Source organism: Aegilops tauschii, chromosome 5 (genome assembly GCF_002575655.3).
Source record: "Aegilops tauschii subsp. strangulata cultivar AL8/78 chromosome 5, Aet v6.0, whole genome shotgun sequence".
NCBI lineage: Eukaryota > Viridiplantae > Streptophyta > Magnoliopsida > Poales > Poaceae > Aegilops > Aegilops tauschii.
Genome location: NC_053039.3, coordinates 74,711,128 through 74,733,228, shown reverse-complemented (window position 1 = coordinate 74,733,228; position 22,101 = coordinate 74,711,128). Strand labels below are relative to the sequence as shown.

Here is a 22,101-nt window from a genome sequence, read left to right as displayed (position 1 = left end):
GTCACGAGGCGCAAAAAATAATTAAAAAGGGAATGCAACACGAGGATTTTCCAGGAGGTCACCCATCCTAGTACTACTCTCGCCCAAGCACGCTTAACTTCGGAGTTCTGATGGGATCCGGTGCTTTAGTCCTGGTATGATCGCATCCGACATGTTACCCCCGCCTTCGTCTCTTATGCTTGCCACTCCCAGGTCCACTGCAAAGATGATTGTCATTCTTACTACCATTACAACCGTTGCCTAATAATGGATAATGCCCTATATATACTACTTACTCCCCCCCCCTTAAACATGGAGACGAGTTTACCACGGTTTCCACCCCTCCCTCTATACCGCAGCAACACGTATTTTTTACCCCTTTCAGAACGCGCTCCTCGCGCCACAAAGCCGCCTCTAGACGCGTGACCAATGAGCAGCGAGCTAAAACATATCGCAAATGTCAAAAATAATATAACGGGGTTAATATATATCGCGCACATGCTATATGTTTGTCACGAGGCGCAAAAAATAATTAAAAAGGGAATGCAACACGAGGACTTCCCAGGAGGTCACCCATCCTAGTACTACTCTCGCCCAAGCACGCTTAACTTCAGAGTTCTGATGGGATCCGGTGCTTTACTGCTGCTATGATCGCATCCGACATGTTACCCCCGCCTTCGTCCCTTATCCTTGCCACTCCCAGGTCCACTGCAAAGATGATTGCCTTTCTTACTACCATTACAACCGTTGCCTAATAATGGATAATGCCCTATATATACTACTTACTCCCCCCCCTCAAACACGGAGACGAGTTTACCACAGTTTCCACCCCTCCCTCTATACCGCAGCAACACGTATTTTTTTACCCCTTTCAGAACGCGCTCCTCGCGCCACAAAGCCGCCTCTAGACGCGTGACCAATGAGCAGCGAGCTAAAACATATCGCAAATGTCAAAACTAATATAACGGGGTTAATATATATCGCGTACATGCGATATGTTTGTCACGAGGCGCAAAAAAGAATTTAAAAAGGAATGCAAACTGAGGACTTCCCAGTAGGTCACCCATCCTAGTACTACTCTCGCCCAAGCACGCTTAACTTCGGAGTTCTGATAGGATCCAATGCTTTAGTGCTGGTATGATAGCATCCGACATGTTACCCCCGCCTTCGTCCCTTATGCTTGCCACTCCCAGGTCCACTGCAAAGATGATTGTCATTCTTACTACCATTACAACCGTTGCCTAATAATGGATAATGCCCTATATATACTACTTACTCCCCCCCCTCAAACACGGAGACGAGTTTACCACGGTTTCCACCCCTCCCTCTATACCGCAGCAACACGTATTTTTTTACCCCTTTCACAACGCGCTCCTCGCGCCACAAAGACGCCTCTGGACGCGTGACCAATGGGCAGCGAGCTAAAACATATCGCAAATGTCAAAAATAATATAACGGGGTTAATATATATCGCGCACATGCAATATGTTTGTCACAAGGCGCAAAAAATAATTAAAAAGGGAATGGAACACGAGGACTTCCCAGGAGGTCACCCATCATAGTAGTACTCTCGCCCAAGCACGCTTAACTTTAGAGTTCTGATGGGATCCGGTGCTTTAGTGCTGGTATGATCGCATCCGACATGTTACCCCCGCCTTCGTCCCTTCTGCTTGCCACTCCCAGGTCCACTACAAAGATGATTGTCATTCTTACTACCATTACAACCGTTGCCTAATAATGGATAATGCTCTATATATACTACTTACTCCCCCCCCTCAAACACGGAGACGAGTTCACCACGGTTTCCACCCCTCCCTCTATACCGCAGCAACACGTATTTTTTACCCCTTTCAGAACGCGCTCCTCGCGCCACAAAGCCGCCTCTGGACGCGTGACGAATGGGCAGCGAGCTAAAACATATCGCAAATGTCAAAAATAATATAACGGGGTTAATATATATCGCGCACATGCAATATGTTTGTCACGAGGCGCAAAAAATAATTAAAAAGGGAATGGAACACGAGGACTTCCCAGGAGGTCACCCATCCTAGTACTACTGTCGCCCAAGCACGCTTAAGTTCAAAGTTCTGATGGGATCCGGTGCTTTACTGCTGGTATGATCGCATCCAACATGTTACCCCCGCCTTCGTCCCTTATCCTTGCCACTCCCAGGTCCACTGCAAAGATGATTGTCATTCTTACTACCATTACTACCGTTGCCTAATAATGGATAATGCCCTATATATACTACTTACTCCCCCCCCTCAAACACGGAGACGAGTTTACCACAGTTTCCACCCCTCCCTCTATACCGCAGCAACACGTATTTTTTTACCCCTTTCAGAACGCGCTCCTCGCGCCACAAAGCCGCCTCTAGACGCGTGACCAATGAGCAGCGAGCTAAAACATATCGCAAATGTCAAAAATAATATAATGGGGTTAATATATATCGCGCACATGTGATATGTTTGTCATGAGGCGCAAAAAATAATTAAAAAGGGAATGCAACACGAGGACTTCCCAGGAGGTCACCCATCCTAGTACTACCCTCGCCCAAGCACGCTAAACTTCGGAGTTCTGATGGGATCCTGTGCTTTAGTGCTGGTATGATCGCATCCAACATGTTACCGCCGCCTTCGTCCCTTATGCTTGCCACTCCCAGGTCCACTTCAAAGATGATTGTCATTCTTACTACCATTACAACCGTTGCCTAATAATGGATAATGCCCTATATATACTACTTACTCCCCCCCCTCAAACACGGAGACGAGTTTACCACGGTTTCCACCCCTCCCTCTATACCGCAGCAACACGTATTTTTTTACCCCTTTCAGAACGCGCTCCTCGCGCCACAAAGACGCCTCTAGACGCGTGACCAATGAGCAGCGAGCTAAAACATATCGCAAATGTCAAAAATAATATAACGGGGTTAATATATATCGCGCACATGTGATGTGTTTGTCATGAGGCGCAAAAAATAATTAAAAAGGGAATGCAACACGAGGACTTCCCAGGAGGTCACCCATCCTAGTACTACTCTCGCCCAAGCACGCTTAACTTCGGAGTTCTGATGGGATCCGGTGCTTTAGTGCTGGTATGATCGCATCCAACATGTTACCCCCGCCTTCGTCCCTTATGCTTGCCACTCCCAGGTCCACTGCAAAGATGATTGTCATTCTTACTACCATTACAACCGTTGCCTAATAATGGATAATGCCCTATATATACTACTTACTCCCCCCCCCTCAAACACGGAGACGACTTACCACGGTTTCCACCCCTCCCTCTATACCGCAGTAACACGTATTTTTTACCCCTTTCAGAACGCGCTCCTCGCGCCACAAAGCCGCCTCTAGACGCGTGACCAATGAGCAGCGAGCTAAAACATATCGCAAAAGTCAAAAATAATATAACGGGGTTAATATATATCGCGCACATGTGATATGTTTGTCATGAGGCGCAAAAATTAATTAAAAAGGGAATGCAACACGAGGACTTCCCAGGAGGTCACCGATCCTAGTACTACTCTCGCCCAAGCACGCTTAACTTCGGAGTTCTGATGGGATCCGGTGCTTTAGTGCTGGTATGATCGCATCCAACATGTTACCCCCGCCTTCGTCCCTTATGCTTGCCACTCCCAGGTCCACTTCAAAGATGATTGTCATTCTTACTACCATTACAACCGTTGCCTAATAATGGATAATGCCCTATATATACTAGTTACTCCCCCCCTCAAACACGGAGACGAGTTTACCACGGTTTCCACCCCTCCCTCTATACCGCAGCAACACGTATTTTTTTACCCCTTTCAGAACGCGCTCCTCGCGCCACAGAGCCGCCTCTAGACGCGTGACCAATGAGCAGCGAGCTAAAACATATCGCAAATGTCAAAAATAATATAATGGGGTTAATATATATCGCGCACATGTGATATGTTTGTCATGAGGCGCAAAAAATAATTAAAAAGGGAATGCAACACGAGGACTTCCCAGGAGGTCACCCATGCAAGTACTACTCTCGCCCAAGCACGCTTAACTTCGATGTTCTGATGGGATCCGATGCTTTAGTGCTGGTATGATCGCATCCAACATGTTACCCCCGCCTTCGTCCCTTATGCTTGCCACTCCCAGGTCCACTGCAAAGATGATTGTCATTCTTACTACCATTACAACCGTTGCCTAATAATGGATAATGCCCTATATATACTACTTACTCCCCCCCCCTCAAACACGGAGACGAGTTTACCACGGTTTCCACCCCTCCCTCTATACCACAGCAACACGTATTTTTTACCCCTTTCAGAACGCGCTCCTCACGCCAGAAATCCGCCTCTAGACGCGTGACCAATGAGCAGCGAGCTAAAACATATCGCAAAAGTCAAAAATAATATAACGGGGTTAATATATATCGCGCACATGCAATATGTTTGTCATGCGGCGCAAAAAATAATTAAAAAGGGAATGCAACACGAGGACTTCCCAGGAAGTCACCGATCCTAGTACTACTCTCGCCCAAGCACGCTTAACTTCGGAGTTCTGATGGGATCCGGTGCTTTAGTGCTGGTATGATCGCATCCAACATGTTACCCCCGCCTTCGTCCCTTATGCTTGCCACTCCCAGGTCCACTACAAAGATGATTGTCATTCTTACTACCATTACAACCGTTGCCTAATAATGGATAATGCCCTATATATACTACTTACTCCCCCCCCCCTCAAACACGGAGACGAGTTTACCACGGTTTCCACCCCTCCCTCTATACCGCAGCAACACGTATTTTTTTACCCCTTTCAGAACGCGCTCCTCGCGCCACAAAGCCGCCTCTAGACGCGTGACCAATGAGCAGCGAGCTAAAACATATCGCAAATGTCAAAAATAATATAACAGGGTTAATATATATCGCGCACATGTGATATGTTTGTCATGAGGCGCAAAAAATAATTAAAAAGGGAATGCAACACGAGGAATTCCCAGGAGGTCACCCATCCTAGTACTACCCTCGCCCAAGCACGCTTAACTTCGGAGTTCTGATGGGATCCGGTGCTTTAGTGCTGGTATGATCGCATCCAACATGTTACCCCCGCCTTCGTCCCTTATGCTTGCCACTCCCAGGTCCACTTCAAAGATGATTGTCATTCTTACTACCATTACAACCGTTGCCAAATAATGGATAATGCCCTATATATACTACTTACTCCCCCCCCCCTCAAACACGGAGACGAGTTTACCACGGTTTCCACCCCTCCCTCTATACCGCAGCAACACGTATTTTTTTACCTCTTTCAGAACGCGCTCCTCGCGCCACAAAGACGCCTCTAGACGCGTGACCAATGAGCAGCGAGCTAAAACATATCGCAAATGTCAAAAATAATATAACGGGGTTAATATATATCGCGCACATGTGATGTGTTTGTCATGAGGCGCAAAAAATAATTAAAAAGGGAATGCAACACGAGGACTTCCCAGGAGGTGACCCATCCTAGTACTACTCTCGCCCAAGCACGCTTAACTTCGGAGTTCTGATGGGATCCGGTGCTTTAGTGCTGGTATGATCGCATCCAACATGTTACCCCCGCCTTCGTCCCTTATGCTTGCCACTCCCAGGTCCACTACAAAGATGATTGTCATTCTTACTACCATTACAACCGTTGCCTAATAATGGATAATGCCCTATATATACTACTTACTCCCCCCCCTCAAACACGGAGACGAGTTACCACGGTTTCCACCCCTCCCTCTATACCGCAGTAACACTTATTTTTTACCCCTTTCAGAACGCGCTCCTCGTGCCACAAAGCCGCCTCTAGACGCGTGACCAATGAGCAGCGAGCTAAAACATATCGCAAAAGTCAAAAATAATATAACGGGGTTAATATATATCGCGCACATGTGATATGTTTGTCATGAGGCGAAAAAATTAATTAAAAAGGGAATGCAACACTAGGACTTCCCAGGAGGTCACCGATCCTAGTACTACTCTCGCGCAAGCACGCTTAACTTCGGAGTTCTGATGGGATCCGGTGCTTTAGTGCTGGTATGATCGCATCCAACATGTTACCCCCGCCTTCGTCCCTTATGCTTGCCACTCCCAGGTCCACTTCAAAGATGATTGTCATTCTTACTACCATTACAACCGTTGCCTAATAATGGATAATGCCCTATATATACTAGTTACTCCCCCCCTCAAACACGGAGACGAGTTTACCACGGTTTCCACCCCTTCCTCTATACCGCAGCAACACGTATTTTTTTACCCCTTTCAGAACGCGCTCCTCGCGCCACAGAGCCGCCTCTAGACGCGTGACCAATGAGCAGCGAGCTAAAACATATCGCAAATGTCAAAAATAATATAACGGGGCTAATATATATCGCGCACATGTGATATGTTTGTCATGAGGCGCAAAAAATAATTAAAAAGGGAATGCAACACGAGGACTTCCCAGGAGGTCACCCATGCAAGTACTACTCTCGCCCAAGCACGCTTAACTTCGAAGTTCTGATGGGATCCGATGCTTTTGTGCTGGTATGATCGCATCCAACATGTTACCCCCGCCTTCGTCCCTTATGCTTGCCACTCCCAGGTCCACTGCAAAGATGATTGTCATTCTTACTACCATTACAACCGTTGCCTAATAATGGATAATGCCCTATATATACTACTTACTCCCCCCCCCCTCAAACACGGAGACGAGTTTACCACGGTTTCCACCCCTCCCTCTATACCACAGCAACACGTATTTTTTACCCCTTTCAGAACGCGCTCCTCGCGCCAGAAAGCCGCCTCTAGACGCGTGACCAATGAGCAGCGAGCTAAAACATATCGCAAAAGTCAAAAATAATATAACGGGGTTAATATATATCGCGCACATGTGATTTGTTTGTCATGCGGCGCAAAAAATAATTAAAAAGGGAATGCAACACGAGGACTTCCCAGGAGGTCACCGATACTAGTACTACTCTCGCCCAAGCACGCTTAACTTCGGAGTTCTGATGGGATCCGGTGCTTTAGTGCTGGTATGATCGCATCCAACATGTTACCCCCGCCTTCGTCCCTTATGCTTGCCACTCCCAGGTCCACTACAAAGATGATTGTCATTCTTACTACCATTACAACCGTTGCCTAATAATGGATAATGCCCTATATATACTACTTACTCCCCCCCCCCTCAAACACGGAGACGAGTTTACCACGGTTTCCACCCCTCCCTCTATACCGCAGCAACACGTATTTTTTTACCCCTTTCAGAACGCGCTCCTCGCGCCACAAAGCCGCCTCTAGACGCGTGACCAATGAGCAGCGAGCTAAAACATATCGCAAATGTCAAAAATAATATAACAGGGTTAATATATATCGCGCACATGTGATATGTTTGTCATGAGGCGCAAAAAATAATTAAAAAGGGAATGCAACACGAGGACTTCCCAGGAGGTCACCCATCCTAGTACTACTCTCGCCCAAGCACGCTTAACTTCGGAGTTCTGATGGGATCCGGTGCTTTAGTGCTGGTATGATCGCATCCGACATGTTACCCCCGCCTTCGTCCCTTATGCTTGCCACTCCCAGGTCCACTGCAAAGATGATTGTCATTCTTACTACCATTACAACCGTTGCCTAATAATGGATAATGCCCTATATATACTACTTACTCCCCCCCCCTCAAACACGGAGACGAGTTTACCACGGTTTCCATCCCTCCCTCTATACCGCAGCAACACGTATTTTTTTACCCCTTTCAGAACGCGCTCCTCGCGCCACAAAGCCGCCTCTAGACGCGTGACCAATGAGCAGCGAGCTAAAACATATCGCAAATGTCGAAAATAATATAACGGGGTTATATATATATCGCGCACATGCGATATGTTTGTCACGAGGCGCAAAAAATAATTAAAAAGGGAATGCAACACGAGGATTTTCCAGGAGGTCACCCATCCTAGTACTACTCTCGCCCAAGCACGCTTAACTTCGGAGTTCTGATGGGATCCGGTGCTTTAGTGCTGGTATGATCGCATCCGACATGTTACCCCCGCCTTCGTCTCTTATGCTTGCCACTCCCAGGTCCACTGCAAAGATGATTGTCATTATTACTACCATTACAACCGTTGCCTAATAATGGATAATGCCCTATATATACTACTTACTCCCCCCCCCTTAAACACGGAGACGAGTTTACCACGGTTTCCACCCCTCCCTCTATACCGCAGCAACACGTATTTTTTACCCCTTTCAGAACGCGCTCCTCGCGCCACAAAGCCGCCTCTAGACGCGTGACCAATGAGCAGCGAGCTAAAACATATCGCAAATGTCAAAAATAATATAACGGGGTTAATATATATCGCGCACATGCTATATGTTTGTCACGAGGCGCAAAAAATAATTAAAAAGGGAATGCAACACGAGGACTTCCCAGGAGGTCACCCTTCCTAGTACTACTCTCGCCCAAGCACGCTTAACTTCGGAGTTCTGATGGGATCCGGTGCTTTAGTGCTGGTATGATCGCATCCGACATGTTACCCCCGCCTTCGTCCCTTATGTTTGCCACTCCCAGGTCCACTGCAAAGATGATTGCCTTTCTTACTACCATTACAACCGTTGCCTAATAATGGATAATGCCCTATATATACTACTTACTCCCCCCCCTCAAACACGGAGACGAGTTTACCACGGTTTCCACCCCTCCCTCTATACCGCAGCAACACGTATTTTTTTACCCCTTTCAGAACGCGCTCCTCGCGCCACAAAGCCGCCTCTAGACGCGTGACCAATGAGCAGCGAGCTAAAACATATCGCAAATGTCAAAACTAATATAACGGGGTTAATATATATCGCGTACAAGCGATATGTTTGTCACGAGGCGCAAAAAATAATTTAAAAAGGAATGCAAAATGAGGACTTCCCAGTAGGTCACCCATCCTAGTACTACTCTCGCCCAAGCACGCTTAACTTCGGAGTTCTGATAGGATCCAATGCTTTAGTGCTGGTATGATAGCATCTGACATGTTACCCCCGCCTTCGTCCCTTATGCTTGCCACTCCCAGGTCCACTGCAAAGATGATTGTCATTCTTACTTCCATTACAACCGTTGCCTAATAATGGATAATGCCCTATATATACTACTTACTCCCCCCCCCTCAAACACGGAGACGAGTTTACCACGGTTTCCACCCCTCCCTCTATACCGCAGCAACACGTATTTTTTACCCCTTTCACAACGCGCTCCTCGCGCCACAAAGCCGCCTCTGGACGCGTGACCAATGGGCAGCGAGCTAAAACATATCGCAAATGTCAAAAATAATATAACGGGGTTAATATATATCGCGCACATGCAATATGTTTGTCACAAGGCGCAAAAAATAATTAAAAAGGGAATGGAACACGAGGACTTCCCAGGAGGTCACCCATCATAGTAGTACTCTCGCCCAAGCACGCTTAACATTAGAGTTCTGATGGGATCCGGTGCTTTAGTGTTGGTATGATCGCATCCGACATGTTACCTCCGCCTTCGTCCCTTCTGCTTGCCACTCCCAAGTCCACTACAAAGATGATTGTCATTCTTACTACCATTACAACCGTTGCCTAATAATGGATAATGCTCTATATATATTACTTACTCCCCCCCCCCTCAAACACGGAGACGAGTTCACCACGGTTTCCACCCCTCCCTCTATACCGCAGCAACACGTATTTTTTTACCCCTTTCAGAACGCGCTCCTCGCGTCACAAAGCCGCCTCTGGACGCGTGACCAATGGGCAGCGAGCTAAAACATATCGCAAATGTCAAAAATAATATAACGGGGTTAATATATATCGCGCACATGCAATATGTTTGTCACGAGGCGCAAAAAATAATTAAAAAGGGAATGGAACACGAGGACTTCCCAGGAGGTCACCCATCCTAGTACTACTCTCGCCCAAGCACGCTTAACTTCAGAGTTCTGATGGGATCCGGTGCTTTACTGCTGGTATGATCGCATCCGACATGTTACCCCCGCTTTCGTCCCTTATGCTTGCCACTCCCAGGTCCACTGCAAAGATGATTGTCATTCTTACTACCATTACTACCGTTGCCTAATAATGGATAATGCCCTATATATACTACTTACTCCCCCCCTCAAACACGGAGACGAGTTTACCACAGTTTCCACCCCTCCCTCTATACCGCAGCAACACGTATTTTTTTACCCCTTTCAGAACGCGCTCCTCGCGCCACAAAGCCGCCTCTAGACGCGTGACCAATGAGCAGCGAGCTAAAACATATCGCAAATGTCAAAAATAATATAACGAGGTTAATATATATCGCGCACATGTGATATGTTTGTCATGAGGCGCAAAAAATAATTAAAAAGGGAATGCAACACGAGGACTTCCCAGGAGGTCACCCATCCTAGTACTACCCTCGCCCAAGCACGCTTAACTTCGGAGTTCTGATGGGATCCTGTGCTTTAGTGCTGGTATGATCGCATGCAACATGTTACCCCCGCCTTCGTCCCTTATGCTTGCCACTCCCAGGTCCACTTCAAAGATGATTGTCATTCTTACTACCATTACAACCGTTGCCTAATAATGGATAATGCCCTATATATACTACTTACTCCCCCCCCTCAAACACGGAGACGAGTTTACCACGGTTTCCACCCCTCCCTCTATACCGCAGCAACACGTATTTTTTTACCCCTTTCAGAACGCGCTCCTCGCGCCACAAAGACGCCTCTAGACGCGTGACCAATGAGCAGCGAGCTAAAACATATCGCAAATGTCAAAAATAATATAACGGGGTTAATATATATCGCGCACATGTGATGTGTTTGTCATGAGGCGCAAAAAATAATTAAAAAGGGAATGCAACACGAGGACTTCCCAGGAGGTCACCCATCCTAGTACTACTCTCGCCCAAGCACGCTTAACTTCGGAGTTCTGATGGGATCCGGTGCTTTAGTGCTGGTATGTTCGCATCCAACATGTTACCCCCGCCTTCGTCCCTTATGCTTGCCACTCCCAGGTCCACTGCAAAGATGATTGTCATTCTTACTACCATTACAACCGTTGGCTAATAATGGATAATGCCCTATATATACTACTTACTCCCCCCCCTCAAACACGGAGACGAGTTTACCACGGTTTCCACCCCTCCCTCTATACCGCAGTAACACGTATTTTTTACCCCTTTCAGAACGCGCTCCTCGCGCCACAAAGCCGCCTCTAGACGCGTGACCAATGAGCAGCGAGCTAAAACATATCGCAAAAGTCAAAAATAATATAACGGGGTTAATATATATCGCGCACATGCGATATGTTTGTCAGGAGGCGCAAAAAATAATTAAAAAGGGAATGCAACACGAGGATTTTCCAGGAGGTCACCCATCCTAGTACTACTCTCGCCCAAGCACGCTTATCTTCGGAGTTCTGATGGGATCCGGTGCTTTAGTGCTGGTATGATCGCATCCGACATGTTACCCCCGCCTTCGTCCCTTATGCTAGCCACTCCCAGGTCCACTTCAAAGATGATTGTCATTCTTACTACCATTACAACCGTTGCCTAATAATGGATAATGCCCTATATATACTACTTACTCCCCCCCCCTCAAACACGGAGACGAGTTTACCACGGTTTCCACCCCTCCCTCTATACCGCAGCAACACGTATTTTTTTACCCCTTGCAGAACGCGCTCCTCGCGCCACAAAGCCGCCTCTAGACGCGTGACCAATGAGCAGCGAGCTAAAACATATCGCAAATGTCAAAAATAATATAACGGGCTTAATATATATCGCGCACATGCGATATGTTTGTTACGAGGCGCAAAAAATAATTAAAAAGGGAATGCAACACGAGGACTTCCCAGGAGGTCACCCAACCTAGTACTACTCTCGCCCAAGCACGCTTAACTTCGGAGTTCTGATGGGATCCGGTGATTTAGTGCTGGTATGATCGCATCCAACATGTTACCCCCGCCTTCGTCCCTTATGCTTGCCACTCCCAGGTCCACTGCAAAGATGATTGCCATTCTTACTACCATTACAACCGTTGCCTAATAATGGATAATGCCCTATATATACTACTTACTCCCCCCCCTCAAACACGGAGACGAGTTTACCACGGTTTCCACCCCACCCTCTATACCGCAGCAACACGTATTTTTTTACCCCTTTCAGAACGTTCTCCTCGCGCCACAAAGCCGCCTCTAGACGCGTGACCAATGAGCAGCGAGCTAAAACATATCGCAAAAGTCAAAAATAATATAACGGGGTTAATATATATCGCGCACATGCGATATGTTTGTCACGAGGCGCAAAAAATAATTAAAAAGGGAATGCAACACGAGGATTTTCCAGGAGGTCACCCATCCTAGTACTACTCTCGCCCAAGCACGCTTAACTTCGGAGTTCTGATGGGATCCGGTGCTTTAGTGCTGGTATGATCGCATCCGACATGTTACCCCCGCCTTCGTCCCTTATGCTTGCCACTCCCAGGTCCACTGCAAAGATGATTGTCATTCTTACTACCATTACAACCGTTGCCTAATAATGGATAATGCCCTATATATACTACTTACTCCTCCCCCCCTCAAAAACGGAGACGAGTTTACCACGGTTTCCACCCCTCCCTCTATACCGCAGCAACACGTATTTTTTTACCCCTTTCAGAACGCGCTCCTCGCGCCACAAAGCCGCCTCTAGACGCGTGACCAATGAGCAGCGAGCTAAAACATATCGCAAATGTCAAAAATAATATAACGGGGTTAATATATATCGCGCACATGCCATATGTTTGTCACGAGGCGCAAAAAATAATTAAAAAGGGAATGCAACACGAGGACTTCCCAGGAGGTCACCCATCCTAGTACTAATCTCGCCCAAGCACGCTTAACTTCGGAGTTCTGATGGGATCCGGTGCTTTAGTGCTGGTATGATCGCATCCAACATGTTAACCCCGCCTTCGTCCCTTATGCTTGCCACTCCCAGGTCCACTGCAAAGATGATTACCATTCTTACTACCATTACAACCGTTCCCTAATAATGGATAATGCCCTATATATACTACTTACTCCCCCCCTCAAACACAGAGACGAGTTTACCACGGTTTCCACCCCACCCTCTATACCGCAGCAACACGTATTTTTTTACCCCTTTCAGAACGCGCTCCTCGCGCCACAAAGCTGCCTCTAGACGCGTGCCAATGAGCAGCGAGCTAAAACATATCGCAAATGTCAAAAATAATATAACGAGGTTAATATATATCGCGCACATGTGATATGTTTGTCACGAGGTGCAAAAAATAATTAAAAAGGGAATGCAACACGAGGACTTCCCAGGAGGTCACCCATCCTAGTACTACTCTCGCCGAAGCACACTTAACTTCAGAGTTCTGATGGGATCCGGTGCTTTAGTGCTGGTATGATCGCATCCGACATGTTACCCCCGCCTTCGTCCCTTATGCTTGCCACTCCCAGGTCCACTGCAAAGATGATTGTCATTCTTACTACCATTACAACCGTTGCCTAATAATGGATAATGCCCTATATATACTACTTACTCCCCCCCCTCAAACACGGAGACGAGTTTACCACGGTTTCCATCCCTCCCTCTATACCGCAGCAACACGTATTTTTTACCCCTTTCAGAACGCGCTCCTCGCGCCACAAAGCCGCCTCTAGACGCGTGACCAATGAGCAGCGAGCTAAAACATATCGCAAATGTCGAAAATAATATAACGGGGTTAATATATATCGCGCACATGCGATATGCTTGTCACGAGGCGCAAAAAATAATTAAAAAGGGAATGCAACACGAGGATTTTCCAGGAGGTCACCCATCCTAGTACTACTCTCGCCCAAGCACGCTTAACTTCGGAGTTCTGATGGGATCCGGTGCTTTAGTGCTGGTATGATCGCATCCGACATGTTACCCCCGCCTTCGTCTCTTATGCTTGCCACTCCCAGGTCCACTGCAAAGATGATTGTCATTCTTACTACCATTACAACCGTTGCCTAATAATGGATAATGCCCTATATATACTACTTACTCCCCCCCCCCCTCAAACACGGAGACGAGTTTACCACGGTTTCCACCCCTCCCTCTATACCGCAGCAACACGTATTTTTTTACCCCTTTCAGAACGTGCTCCTCGCGCCACAAAGCCGCCTCTAGACGCGTGACCAATGAGCAGCGAGCTAAAACATATCGCAAATGTCAAAAATAATATAACGGGGTTAATATATATCGCGCACATGCTATATGTTTGTCACGAGGCGCAAAAAATAATTAAAAAGGGAATCCAACACGAGGACTTCCCAGGAGGTCACCCATCCTAGTACTACTCTCGCCCAAGCACACTTAACTTCAGAGTTCTGATGGGATCCGGTGCTTTACTGCTGGTATGATCACATCCGACATGTTACCCCCGCCTTCGTCCCTTATGCTTGCCACTCCCAGGTCCACTGCAAAGATGATTGCCTTTCTTACTACCATTACAACCGTTGCCTAATAATGGATAATGCCCTATATATACTACTTACTCCCCCCCCTCAAACACGGAGACGAGTTTACCACGGTTTCCACCCCTCCCTCTATACCGCAGCAACACGTATTTTTTTACCCCTTTCAGAACGCGCTCCTCGCGCCACAAAGCCGCCTCTAGACGCGTGACCAATGAGCAGCGAGCTAAAACATATCGCAAATGTCAAAACTAATATAACGGGGTTAATATATATCGCGTACATGCGATATGTTTGTCACGAGGCGCAAAAAATAATTTAAAAAGGAATGCAAAATGAGGACTTCCCAGTAGGTCACCCATCCTAGTACTACTCTCGCCCAAGCACGCTTAACTTCGGAGTTCTGATAGGATCCAATGCTTTAGTGCTGGTATGATGGCATCCGACATGTTACCCCCGCCTTCGTCCCTTATGCTTGCCAATCCCAGGTCCACTACAAAGATGATTGTCATTCTTACTACCATTACAACCGTTGCCTAATAATGGATAATGCCCTATATATACTACTTACTCCCCCCCCCCTCAAACACGGAGACGAGTTTACCACGGTTTCCACCCCTCCCTCTATACCGCAGCAACACGTATTTTTTTACCCCTTTCACAACGCGCTCCTCGCGCCACAAAGCCGCCTCTGGACGCGTGACCAATGGGCAGCGAGCTAAAACATATCGCAAATGTCAAAAATAATATAACGGGGTTAATATATATCGCGCACATGCAATATGTTTGTCACAAGGCGCAAAAAATAATTAAAAAGGGAATGGAACACGAGGACTTCCCAGGAGGTCACCCATCATAGTAGTACTCTCGCCCAAGCACGCTTAACTTTAGAGTTCTGATGGGATCCGGTGCTTTAGTGCTGGTATGATCGCATCCGACATGTTACCCCCGCCTTCGTCCCTTCTGCTTGCCACTCCCAGGTCCACTACAAAGATGATTGTCATTCTTACTACCATTACAACCGTTGCCTAATAATGGATAATGCTCTATATATACTACTTACTCCCCCCCCCCTCAAACACGGAGACGAGTTCACCACGGTTTCCACCCCTCCCTCTATACCGCAGCAACACGTATTTTTTACCCCTTTCAGAACGCGCTCCTCGCGCCACAAAGCCGCCTCTGGACGCGTGACCAATGGGCAGCGAGCTAAAACATATCGCAAATGTCAAAAATAATATAACGGGGTTAATATATATCGCGCACATGCAATATGTTTGTCACGAGGCGCAAAAAATAATTAAAAAGGGAATGGAACACGAGGACTTCCCAGGAGGTCACCCATCCTAGTACTACTCTCGCCCAAGCACACTTAACTTCAGAGTTCTGATGGGATCCTGTGCTTTACTGCTGGTATGATCACATCCGACATGTTACCCCCGCCTTCGTCCCTTATGCTTGCCACTCCCAGGTCCACTGCAAAGATGATTGTCATTCTTACTACCATTACTACCGTTGCCTAATAATGGATAATGCCCTATATATACTACTTACTCCCCCCCTCAAACACGGAGACGAGTTTACCACAGTTTCCACCCCTCCCTCTATACCGCAGCAACACGTATTTTTTTACCCCTTTCAGAACGCGCTCCTCGCGCCACAAAGCCGCCTCTAGACGCGTGACCAATGAGCAGCGAGCTAAAACATATCGCAAATGTCAAAAATAATATAACGGGGTTAATATATATCGCGCACATGTGATATGTTTGTCATGAGGCGCAAAAAATAATTAAAAAGGGAATGCAACACGAGGACTTCCCAGGAGGTCACCCATCCTAGTACTACCCTCGCCCAAGCACGCTTAACTTCGGAGTTCTGATGGGATCCTGTGCTTTAGTGCTGGTATGATCGCATCCAACATGTTACCCCCGCCTTCGTCCCTTATGCTTGCCACTCCCAGGTCCACTTCGAAGATGATTGTCATTCTTACTACCATTACAACCGTTGCCTAATAATGGATAATGCCCTATATATACTACTTACTCCCCCCCCTCAAACACGGAGACGAGTTTACCACGGTTTCCACCCCTCCCTCTATACCGCAGCAACACGTATTTTTTTTACCCCTTTCAGAACGCGCTCCTCGCGCCACAAAGACGCCTCTAGACGCGTGACCAATGAGCAGCGAGCTAAAACATATCGCAAATGTCAAAAATAATATAACGGGGTTAATATATATCGCGCACATGTGATGTGTTTGTCATGAGGCGCAAAAAATAATTAAAAAGGGAATGCAACACGAGGACTTCCCAGGAGGTCACCCATCCTAGTACTACTCTCGCCCAAGCACGCTTAACTTCGGAGTTCTGATGGGATCCGATGCTTTAGTGCTGGTATGATCGCATCCAACATGTTACCCCCGCCTTCGTCCCTTATGCTTGCCACTCCCAGGTCCACTTCAAAGATGATTGTCATTCTTACTACCATTACAACCGTTGCCTAATAATGGATAATGCCCTATATATACTACTTACTCGCCCCCCCCCCTCAAACACGGAGATGAGTTACCACGGTTTCCACCCCTCCCTCTATACCGCAGTAACACGTATTTTTTACCCCTTTCAGAACGCGCTCCTCGCGCCACAAAGCCGCCTCTAGACGCGTGACCAATGAGCAGCGAGCTAAAACATATCGCAAAAGTCAAAAATAATATAACGGGGTTAATATATATCACGCACATGTGATATGTTTGTCATGAGGCGCAAAAAATAATTAAAAAGGGAATGCAACACGAGGACTTCCCAGGAGGTCACCGATCCTAGTACTACTCTCGCCCAAGCACGCTTAACTTCGGAGTTCTGATGGGATCCGGTGCTTTAGTGCTGGTATGATCGCATCCAACATGTTACCCCCGCCTTCGTGCCTTATGCTTGCCACTCCCAGGTCCACTGCAAAGATGATTGTCATTCTTACTACCATTACAACCGTTGCCTAATAATGGATAATGCCCTATATATACTACTTACTCCCCCCCCCCTCAAACACGGAGACGAGTTTACCACGGTTTCCACCCCTCCCTCTATACCGCAGCAACACGTATTTTTTTACCCCTTTCACAACGCGCTCCTCGCGCCACAAAGCCGCCTCTGGACGCGTGACCAATGGGCAGCGAGCTAAAACATATCGCAAATGTCAAAAATAATATAACGGGGTTAATATATATCGCGCACATGCAATATGTTTGTCACAAGGCGCAAAAAATAATTAAAAAGGGAATGGAACACGAGGACTTCCCAGGAGGTCACCCATCATAGTAGTACTCTCGCCCAAGCACGCTTAACTTTAGAGTTCTGATGGGATCCGGTGCTTTAGTGCTGGTATGATCGCATCCGACATGTTACCCCCGCCTTCGTCCCTTCTGCTTGCCACTCCCAGGTCCACTAAAAAGATGATTGTCATTCTTACTACCATTACAACCGTTGCCTAATAATGGATAATGCTCTATATATACTACTTACTCCCCCCCCCCCCCTCAAACACGGAGACGAGTTCACCACGGTTTCCACCCCTCCCTCTATACCGCAGCAACACGTATTTTTTACCCCTTTCAGAAAGCGCTCCTCGCGCCACAAAGCCGCCTCTGGACGCGTGACCAATGGGCAGCGAGCTAAAACATATCGCAAATGTCAAAAATAATATAACGGGGTTAATATATATCGCGCACATGCAATATGTTTGTCACGAGGCGCAAAAAATAATTAAAAAGGGAATGGAACACGAGGACTTCCCAGGAGGTCACCCATCCTAGTACTACTCTAGCCCAAGCACGCTTAACTTCAGAGTTCTGATGGGATCCTGTGCTTTACTGCTGGTATGATCGCATCCGACATGTTACCCCGCCTTCGTCCCTTATGCTTGCCACTCCCAGGTCCACTGCAAAGATGATTGTCATTCTTACTACCATTACTACCGTTGCCTAATAATGGATAATGCCCTATATATACTACTTACTCCCGCCCTCAAACACGGAGACGAGTTTACCACAGTTTCCACCCCTCCCTCTATACCGCAGCAACACGTATTTTTTTACCCCTTTCAGAACGCGCTCCTCGCGCCACAAAGCCGCCTCTAGACGCGTGACCAATGAGCAGCGAGCTAAAACATATCGCAAATGTCAAAAATAATATAACGGGGTTAATATATATTGCGCACATGTGATATGTTTGTCATGAGGCGCAAAAAATAATTAAAAAGGGAATGCAACACGAGGACTTCCCAGGAGGTCACCCATCCTAGTACTACCCTCGCCCAAGCACGCTTAACTTCGGAGTTCTGATGGGATCCTGTGCTTTAGTGCTGGTATGATCGCATCCAACATGTTACCCCCGCCTTCGTCCCTTATGCTTGCCACTCCCAGGTCCACTTCAAAGATGATTGTCATTCTTACTACCATTACAACCGTTGCCTAATAATGGATAATGCCCTATATATACTACTTACTCCCCCCCCCCCCTCAAACACGGAGACGAGTTTACCACGGTTTCCACCCCTCCCTCTATACCGCAGCAACACGTATTTTTTTACCCCTTTCAGAACGCGCTCCTCGCGCCACAAAGACGCCTCTAGACGCGTGACCAATGAGCAGCGAGCTAAAACATATCGCAAATGTCAAAAATAATATAACGGGGTTAATATATATCGCGCACATGTGATGTGTTTGTCATGAGGCGCAAAAAATAATTAAAAAGGGAATGCAACACGAGGACTTCCCAGGAGGTCACCCATCCTAGTACTACTCTCGCCCAAGCACGCTTAACTTCGGAGTTCTGATGGGATCCGGTGCTTTAGTGCTGGTATGATCGCATCCAACATGTTACCCCCGCCTTCGTCCCTTATGCTTGCCACTCCCAGGTCCACTGCAAAGATGATTGTCATTCTTACTACCATTACAACCGTTGCCTAATAATGGATAATGCCCTATATATACTACTTACTTCCCCCCCTCAAACACGGAGACGAGTTACCACGGTTTCCACCCCTCCCTCTATACCGCAGTAACACGTATTTTTTACCCCTTTCAGAACGCGCTCCTCGCGCCACAAAGCCGCCTCTAGACGCGTGACCAATGAGCAGCGAGCTAAAACATATCGCAAAAGTCAAAAATAATATAACGGGGTTAATATATATCGCGCACATGTGATATGTTTGTCATGAGGCGCAAAAATTAATTAAAAAGGGAATGCAACACGAGGACTTCCCAGGAGGTCACCGATCCTAGTACTACTCTCGCCCAAGCACGCTTAACTTCGGAGTTCTGATGGGATCCGGTGCTTTAGTGCTGGTATGATCGCATCCAACATGTTACCCCCGCCTTCGTCCCTTATGCTTGCCACTCCCAGGTCCACTACAAAGATGATTGTCATTCTTACTACCATTACAACCGTTGCCTAATAATGGATAATGCCCTATATATACTACTTACTCCCCCCCCCCTCAAACACGGAGACGAGTTTACCACGGTTTCCACCCCTCCCTCTATACCGCAGCAACACGTATTTTTTTACCCCTTTCAGAACGCGCTCCTCGCGCCACAGAGCCGCCTCTAGACGCGTGACCAATGAGCAGCGAGCTAAAACATATCGCAAATGTCAAAAATAATATAACGGGGTTAATATATATCGCGCACATGTGATATGTTTGTCATGAGGCGCAAAAAATAATTAAAAAGGGAATGCAACACGAGGACTTCCCAGGAGGTCACCCATGCAAGTACTACTCTCGCCCAAGCACGCTTAACTTCGATGTTCTGATGGGATCCGATGCTTTTGTGCTGGTATGATCGCATCCAACATGTTACCCCCGCCTTCGTCCCTTATGCTTGCCACTCCCAGGTCCACTGCAAAGATGATTGTCATTCTTACTACCATTACAACCGTTGCCTAATAATGGATAATGCCCTATATATACTACTTACTCCCCCCCCCTCAAACACGGAGACGAGTTTACCACGGTTTCCACCCCTCCCTCTATACCACAACAACACGTATTTTTTTACCCCTTTCAGAACGCGCTCCTCGCGCCAGAAAGCCGCCTCTAGACGCGTGACCAATGAGCAGCGAGCTAAAACATATCGCAAAAGTCAAAAATAATATAACGGGGTTAATATATATCGCGCACATGCAATATGTTTGTCATGCGGCACAAAAAATAATTAAAAAGGGAATGTAACACGAGGACTTCCCAGGAGGTCACCGATCCTAGTACTACTCTCGCCCAAGCACGCTTAACTTCGGAGTTCTGATGGGATCCGGTGCTTTAGTGCTGGTATGATCGCATCCAACATGTTACCCCCGCCTTCGTCCCTTATGCTTGCCACTCCCAGGTCCACTACAAAGATGATTGTCATTCTTACTACCATTACAACCGTTGCCTAATAATGGATAATGCCCTATATATACTACTTACTCCCCCCCCCCCCTCAAACACGGAGACGAGTTTACCACGGTTTCCACCCCTCCCTCTATACCGCAGCAACACGTATTTTTTTACCTCTTTCAGAACGCGCTCCTCGCGCCACAAAGACGCCTCTAGACGCGTGACCAATGAGCAGCGAGCTAAAACATATCGCAAATGTCAAAAATAATATAACGGGGTTAATATATATCGCGCACATGTGATGTGTTTGTCATGAGGCGCAAAAACTAATTAAAAAGGGAATGCAACACGAGGACTTCCCAGGAGGTCACCCATCCTAGTACTACTCTCGCCCAAGCACGCTTAACTTTGGAGTTCTGATGGGATCCGGTGCTTTAGTGCTGGTATGATCGCATCCAACATGTTATCCCCGCCTTCGTCCCTTATGCTTGCCACTCCCAGGTCCACTTCAAAGATGATTGTCATTCTTACTACCATTACAACCGTTGCCTAATAATGGATAATGCCCTATATATACTACTTACTCCCCCCCCTCAAACACGGAGACGAGTTACCACGGTTTCCACCCCTCCCTCTATACCGCAGTAACACGTATTTTTTACCCCTTTCAGAACGCGCTCCTCGCGCCACAAAGCCGCCTCTAGACGCGTGACCAATGAGCAGCGAGCTAAAACATATCGCAAAAGTCAAAAATAATATAACGGGGTTAATATATATCGCGCACATGCGATATGTTTGTCAGGAGGCGCAAAAAATAATTAAAAAGGGAATGCAACACGAGGATTTTCCAGGAGGTCAACCATCCTAGTACTACTCTCGCCCAAGCACGCTTATCTTCGGAGTTCTGATGGGATCCGGTGCTTTAGTGCTGGTATGATCGCATCCGACATGTTACCCCCGCCTTCGTCCCTTATGCTTGCCACTCCCAGGTCCACTTCAAAGATGATTGTCATTCTTACTACCATTACAACCGTTGCCTAATAATGGATAATGCCCTATATATACTACTTACTCCCCCCCCCTCAAACACGGAGACGAGTTTACCACGGTTTCCACCCCTCCCTCTATACCGCAGCAACACGTATTTTTTTACCCCTTGCAGAACGCGTTCCTCGCGCCACAAAGCCGCCTCTAGACGCGTGACCAATGAGCAGCGAGCTAAAACATATCGCAAATGTCAAAAATAATATAACGGGCTTAATATATATCGCGCACATGTGATATGTTTGTCATGAGGCGCAAAAAATAATTAAAAA

At 47.1% G+C, this 22,101-nt stretch overlaps 45 non-coding genes across 45 annotated transcripts; all 45 read right to left on the bottom strand.

Annotated features, from left to right (window-relative positions):
• Window positions 1-29: 29 nt before the first annotated feature.
• On the bottom strand, window positions 30-148 carry LOC141023811 (5S ribosomal RNA). Its single transcript, XR_012185409.1, has one exon. It is a non-coding gene; the product is annotated as a 5S ribosomal RNA (ribosomal RNA).
• Window positions 149-519: 371 nt separating this feature from the next.
• On the bottom strand, window positions 520-638 carry LOC141024197 (5S ribosomal RNA). The gene has a single exon (XR_012185794.1). It is a non-coding gene; the product is annotated as a 5S ribosomal RNA (ribosomal RNA).
• A 371-nt stretch (window positions 639-1,009) lies between these two features.
• Window positions 1,010-1,128, bottom strand: LOC141024547 (5S ribosomal RNA). Its single transcript, XR_012186145.1, has one exon. It is a non-coding gene; the product is annotated as a 5S ribosomal RNA (ribosomal RNA).
• A 371-nt stretch (window positions 1,129-1,499) lies between these two features.
• On the bottom strand, window positions 1,500-1,618 carry LOC141024419 (5S ribosomal RNA). Its single transcript, XR_012186015.1, has one exon. It is a non-coding gene; the product is annotated as a 5S ribosomal RNA (ribosomal RNA).
• A 370-nt stretch (window positions 1,619-1,988) lies between these two features.
• On the bottom strand, window positions 1,989-2,107 carry LOC141024551 (5S ribosomal RNA). Its single transcript, XR_012186149.1, has one exon. It is a non-coding gene; the product is annotated as a 5S ribosomal RNA (ribosomal RNA).
• A 371-nt stretch (window positions 2,108-2,478) lies between these two features.
• Window positions 2,479-2,597, bottom strand: LOC141023852 (5S ribosomal RNA). Its single transcript, XR_012185450.1, has one exon. It is a non-coding gene; the product is annotated as a 5S ribosomal RNA (ribosomal RNA).
• Window positions 2,598-2,968: 371 nt separating this feature from the next.
• LOC141025006 (5S ribosomal RNA) lies at window positions 2,969-3,087 on the bottom strand. Its single transcript, XR_012186503.1, has one exon. It is a non-coding gene; the product is annotated as a 5S ribosomal RNA (ribosomal RNA).
• A 370-nt stretch (window positions 3,088-3,457) lies between these two features.
• On the bottom strand, window positions 3,458-3,576 carry LOC141023653 (5S ribosomal RNA). Its single transcript, XR_012185253.1, has one exon. It is a non-coding gene; the product is annotated as a 5S ribosomal RNA (ribosomal RNA).
• Window positions 3,577-3,946: 370 nt separating this feature from the next.
• Window positions 3,947-4,065, bottom strand: LOC141024362 (5S ribosomal RNA). The gene has a single exon (XR_012185959.1). It is a non-coding gene; the product is annotated as a 5S ribosomal RNA (ribosomal RNA).
• A 371-nt stretch (window positions 4,066-4,436) lies between these two features.
• Window positions 4,437-4,555, bottom strand: LOC141023654 (5S ribosomal RNA). Its single transcript, XR_012185254.1, has one exon. It is a non-coding gene; the product is annotated as a 5S ribosomal RNA (ribosomal RNA).
• A 373-nt stretch (window positions 4,556-4,928) lies between these two features.
• On the bottom strand, window positions 4,929-5,047 carry LOC141023972 (5S ribosomal RNA). Its single transcript, XR_012185570.1, has one exon. It is a non-coding gene; the product is annotated as a 5S ribosomal RNA (ribosomal RNA).
• A 373-nt stretch (window positions 5,048-5,420) lies between these two features.
• On the bottom strand, window positions 5,421-5,539 carry LOC141024798 (5S ribosomal RNA). The gene has a single exon (XR_012186295.1). It is a non-coding gene; the product is annotated as a 5S ribosomal RNA (ribosomal RNA).
• Window positions 5,540-5,908: 369 nt separating this feature from the next.
• LOC141024415 (5S ribosomal RNA) lies at window positions 5,909-6,027 on the bottom strand. Its single transcript, XR_012186011.1, has one exon. It is a non-coding gene; the product is annotated as a 5S ribosomal RNA (ribosomal RNA).
• A 370-nt stretch (window positions 6,028-6,397) lies between these two features.
• LOC141024150 (5S ribosomal RNA) lies at window positions 6,398-6,516 on the bottom strand. The gene has a single exon (XR_012185747.1). It is a non-coding gene; the product is annotated as a 5S ribosomal RNA (ribosomal RNA).
• Window positions 6,517-6,888: 372 nt separating this feature from the next.
• LOC141023938 (5S ribosomal RNA) lies at window positions 6,889-7,007 on the bottom strand. The gene has a single exon (XR_012185536.1). It is a non-coding gene; the product is annotated as a 5S ribosomal RNA (ribosomal RNA).
• A 373-nt stretch (window positions 7,008-7,380) lies between these two features.
• Window positions 7,381-7,499, bottom strand: LOC141024995 (5S ribosomal RNA). Its single transcript, XR_012186492.1, has one exon. It is a non-coding gene; the product is annotated as a 5S ribosomal RNA (ribosomal RNA).
• A 373-nt stretch (window positions 7,500-7,872) lies between these two features.
• LOC141025135 (5S ribosomal RNA) lies at window positions 7,873-7,991 on the bottom strand. The gene has a single exon (XR_012186632.1). It is a non-coding gene; the product is annotated as a 5S ribosomal RNA (ribosomal RNA).
• Window positions 7,992-8,362: 371 nt separating this feature from the next.
• On the bottom strand, window positions 8,363-8,481 carry LOC141024944 (5S ribosomal RNA). The gene has a single exon (XR_012186441.1). It is a non-coding gene; the product is annotated as a 5S ribosomal RNA (ribosomal RNA).
• Window positions 8,482-8,852: 371 nt separating this feature from the next.
• On the bottom strand, window positions 8,853-8,971 carry LOC141024545 (5S ribosomal RNA). The gene has a single exon (XR_012186143.1). It is a non-coding gene; the product is annotated as a 5S ribosomal RNA (ribosomal RNA).
• A 371-nt stretch (window positions 8,972-9,342) lies between these two features.
• LOC141024543 (5S ribosomal RNA) lies at window positions 9,343-9,461 on the bottom strand. Its single transcript, XR_012186141.1, has one exon. It is a non-coding gene; the product is annotated as a 5S ribosomal RNA (ribosomal RNA).
• A 373-nt stretch (window positions 9,462-9,834) lies between these two features.
• On the bottom strand, window positions 9,835-9,953 carry LOC141024251 (5S ribosomal RNA). Its single transcript, XR_012185849.1, has one exon. It is a non-coding gene; the product is annotated as a 5S ribosomal RNA (ribosomal RNA).
• Window positions 9,954-10,323: 370 nt separating this feature from the next.
• On the bottom strand, window positions 10,324-10,442 carry LOC141025130 (5S ribosomal RNA). Its single transcript, XR_012186627.1, has one exon. It is a non-coding gene; the product is annotated as a 5S ribosomal RNA (ribosomal RNA).
• A 371-nt stretch (window positions 10,443-10,813) lies between these two features.
• LOC141024981 (5S ribosomal RNA) lies at window positions 10,814-10,932 on the bottom strand. The gene has a single exon (XR_012186479.1). It is a non-coding gene; the product is annotated as a 5S ribosomal RNA (ribosomal RNA).
• Window positions 10,933-11,302: 370 nt separating this feature from the next.
• On the bottom strand, window positions 11,303-11,421 carry LOC141023736 (5S ribosomal RNA). The gene has a single exon (XR_012185334.1). It is a non-coding gene; the product is annotated as a 5S ribosomal RNA (ribosomal RNA).
• Window positions 11,422-11,793: 372 nt separating this feature from the next.
• Window positions 11,794-11,912, bottom strand: LOC141025090 (5S ribosomal RNA). The gene has a single exon (XR_012186587.1). It is a non-coding gene; the product is annotated as a 5S ribosomal RNA (ribosomal RNA).
• Window positions 11,913-12,283: 371 nt separating this feature from the next.
• Window positions 12,284-12,402, bottom strand: LOC141025134 (5S ribosomal RNA). Its single transcript, XR_012186631.1, has one exon. It is a non-coding gene; the product is annotated as a 5S ribosomal RNA (ribosomal RNA).
• A 373-nt stretch (window positions 12,403-12,775) lies between these two features.
• Window positions 12,776-12,894, bottom strand: LOC141023966 (5S ribosomal RNA). Its single transcript, XR_012185564.1, has one exon. It is a non-coding gene; the product is annotated as a 5S ribosomal RNA (ribosomal RNA).
• A 369-nt stretch (window positions 12,895-13,263) lies between these two features.
• LOC141024038 (5S ribosomal RNA) lies at window positions 13,264-13,382 on the bottom strand. Its single transcript, XR_012185636.1, has one exon. It is a non-coding gene; the product is annotated as a 5S ribosomal RNA (ribosomal RNA).
• Window positions 13,383-13,752: 370 nt separating this feature from the next.
• Window positions 13,753-13,871, bottom strand: LOC141025133 (5S ribosomal RNA). Its single transcript, XR_012186630.1, has one exon. It is a non-coding gene; the product is annotated as a 5S ribosomal RNA (ribosomal RNA).
• Window positions 13,872-14,245: 374 nt separating this feature from the next.
• LOC141024427 (5S ribosomal RNA) lies at window positions 14,246-14,364 on the bottom strand. Its single transcript, XR_012186023.1, has one exon. It is a non-coding gene; the product is annotated as a 5S ribosomal RNA (ribosomal RNA).
• A 371-nt stretch (window positions 14,365-14,735) lies between these two features.
• LOC141024540 (5S ribosomal RNA) lies at window positions 14,736-14,854 on the bottom strand. Its single transcript, XR_012186138.1, has one exon. It is a non-coding gene; the product is annotated as a 5S ribosomal RNA (ribosomal RNA).
• Window positions 14,855-15,227: 373 nt separating this feature from the next.
• Window positions 15,228-15,346, bottom strand: LOC141024418 (5S ribosomal RNA). Its single transcript, XR_012186014.1, has one exon. It is a non-coding gene; the product is annotated as a 5S ribosomal RNA (ribosomal RNA).
• A 372-nt stretch (window positions 15,347-15,718) lies between these two features.
• On the bottom strand, window positions 15,719-15,837 carry LOC141024465 (5S ribosomal RNA). Its single transcript, XR_012186063.1, has one exon. It is a non-coding gene; the product is annotated as a 5S ribosomal RNA (ribosomal RNA).
• A 370-nt stretch (window positions 15,838-16,207) lies between these two features.
• Window positions 16,208-16,326, bottom strand: LOC141024992 (5S ribosomal RNA). The gene has a single exon (XR_012186490.1). It is a non-coding gene; the product is annotated as a 5S ribosomal RNA (ribosomal RNA).
• A 372-nt stretch (window positions 16,327-16,698) lies between these two features.
• Window positions 16,699-16,817, bottom strand: LOC141024976 (5S ribosomal RNA). The gene has a single exon (XR_012186474.1). It is a non-coding gene; the product is annotated as a 5S ribosomal RNA (ribosomal RNA).
• Window positions 16,818-17,190: 373 nt separating this feature from the next.
• On the bottom strand, window positions 17,191-17,309 carry LOC141023652 (5S ribosomal RNA). Its single transcript, XR_012185252.1, has one exon. It is a non-coding gene; the product is annotated as a 5S ribosomal RNA (ribosomal RNA).
• Window positions 17,310-17,682: 373 nt separating this feature from the next.
• LOC141024417 (5S ribosomal RNA) lies at window positions 17,683-17,801 on the bottom strand. The gene has a single exon (XR_012186013.1). It is a non-coding gene; the product is annotated as a 5S ribosomal RNA (ribosomal RNA).
• Window positions 17,802-18,176: 375 nt separating this feature from the next.
• On the bottom strand, window positions 18,177-18,295 carry LOC141024516 (5S ribosomal RNA). The gene has a single exon (XR_012186114.1). It is a non-coding gene; the product is annotated as a 5S ribosomal RNA (ribosomal RNA).
• A 369-nt stretch (window positions 18,296-18,664) lies between these two features.
• On the bottom strand, window positions 18,665-18,783 carry LOC141024991 (5S ribosomal RNA). Its single transcript, XR_012186489.1, has one exon. It is a non-coding gene; the product is annotated as a 5S ribosomal RNA (ribosomal RNA).
• Window positions 18,784-19,158: 375 nt separating this feature from the next.
• LOC141024983 (5S ribosomal RNA) lies at window positions 19,159-19,277 on the bottom strand. Its single transcript, XR_012186481.1, has one exon. It is a non-coding gene; the product is annotated as a 5S ribosomal RNA (ribosomal RNA).
• A 369-nt stretch (window positions 19,278-19,646) lies between these two features.
• On the bottom strand, window positions 19,647-19,765 carry LOC141023651 (5S ribosomal RNA). The gene has a single exon (XR_012185251.1). It is a non-coding gene; the product is annotated as a 5S ribosomal RNA (ribosomal RNA).
• A 373-nt stretch (window positions 19,766-20,138) lies between these two features.
• LOC141024435 (5S ribosomal RNA) lies at window positions 20,139-20,257 on the bottom strand. Its single transcript, XR_012186032.1, has one exon. It is a non-coding gene; the product is annotated as a 5S ribosomal RNA (ribosomal RNA).
• Window positions 20,258-20,629: 372 nt separating this feature from the next.
• Window positions 20,630-20,748, bottom strand: LOC141024026 (5S ribosomal RNA). Its single transcript, XR_012185624.1, has one exon. It is a non-coding gene; the product is annotated as a 5S ribosomal RNA (ribosomal RNA).
• A 375-nt stretch (window positions 20,749-21,123) lies between these two features.
• On the bottom strand, window positions 21,124-21,242 carry LOC141024945 (5S ribosomal RNA). The gene has a single exon (XR_012186442.1). It is a non-coding gene; the product is annotated as a 5S ribosomal RNA (ribosomal RNA).
• A 369-nt stretch (window positions 21,243-21,611) lies between these two features.
• On the bottom strand, window positions 21,612-21,730 carry LOC141024030 (5S ribosomal RNA). Its single transcript, XR_012185628.1, has one exon. It is a non-coding gene; the product is annotated as a 5S ribosomal RNA (ribosomal RNA).
• Between the last annotated feature and the right edge of the window lie 371 nt (window positions 21,731-22,101).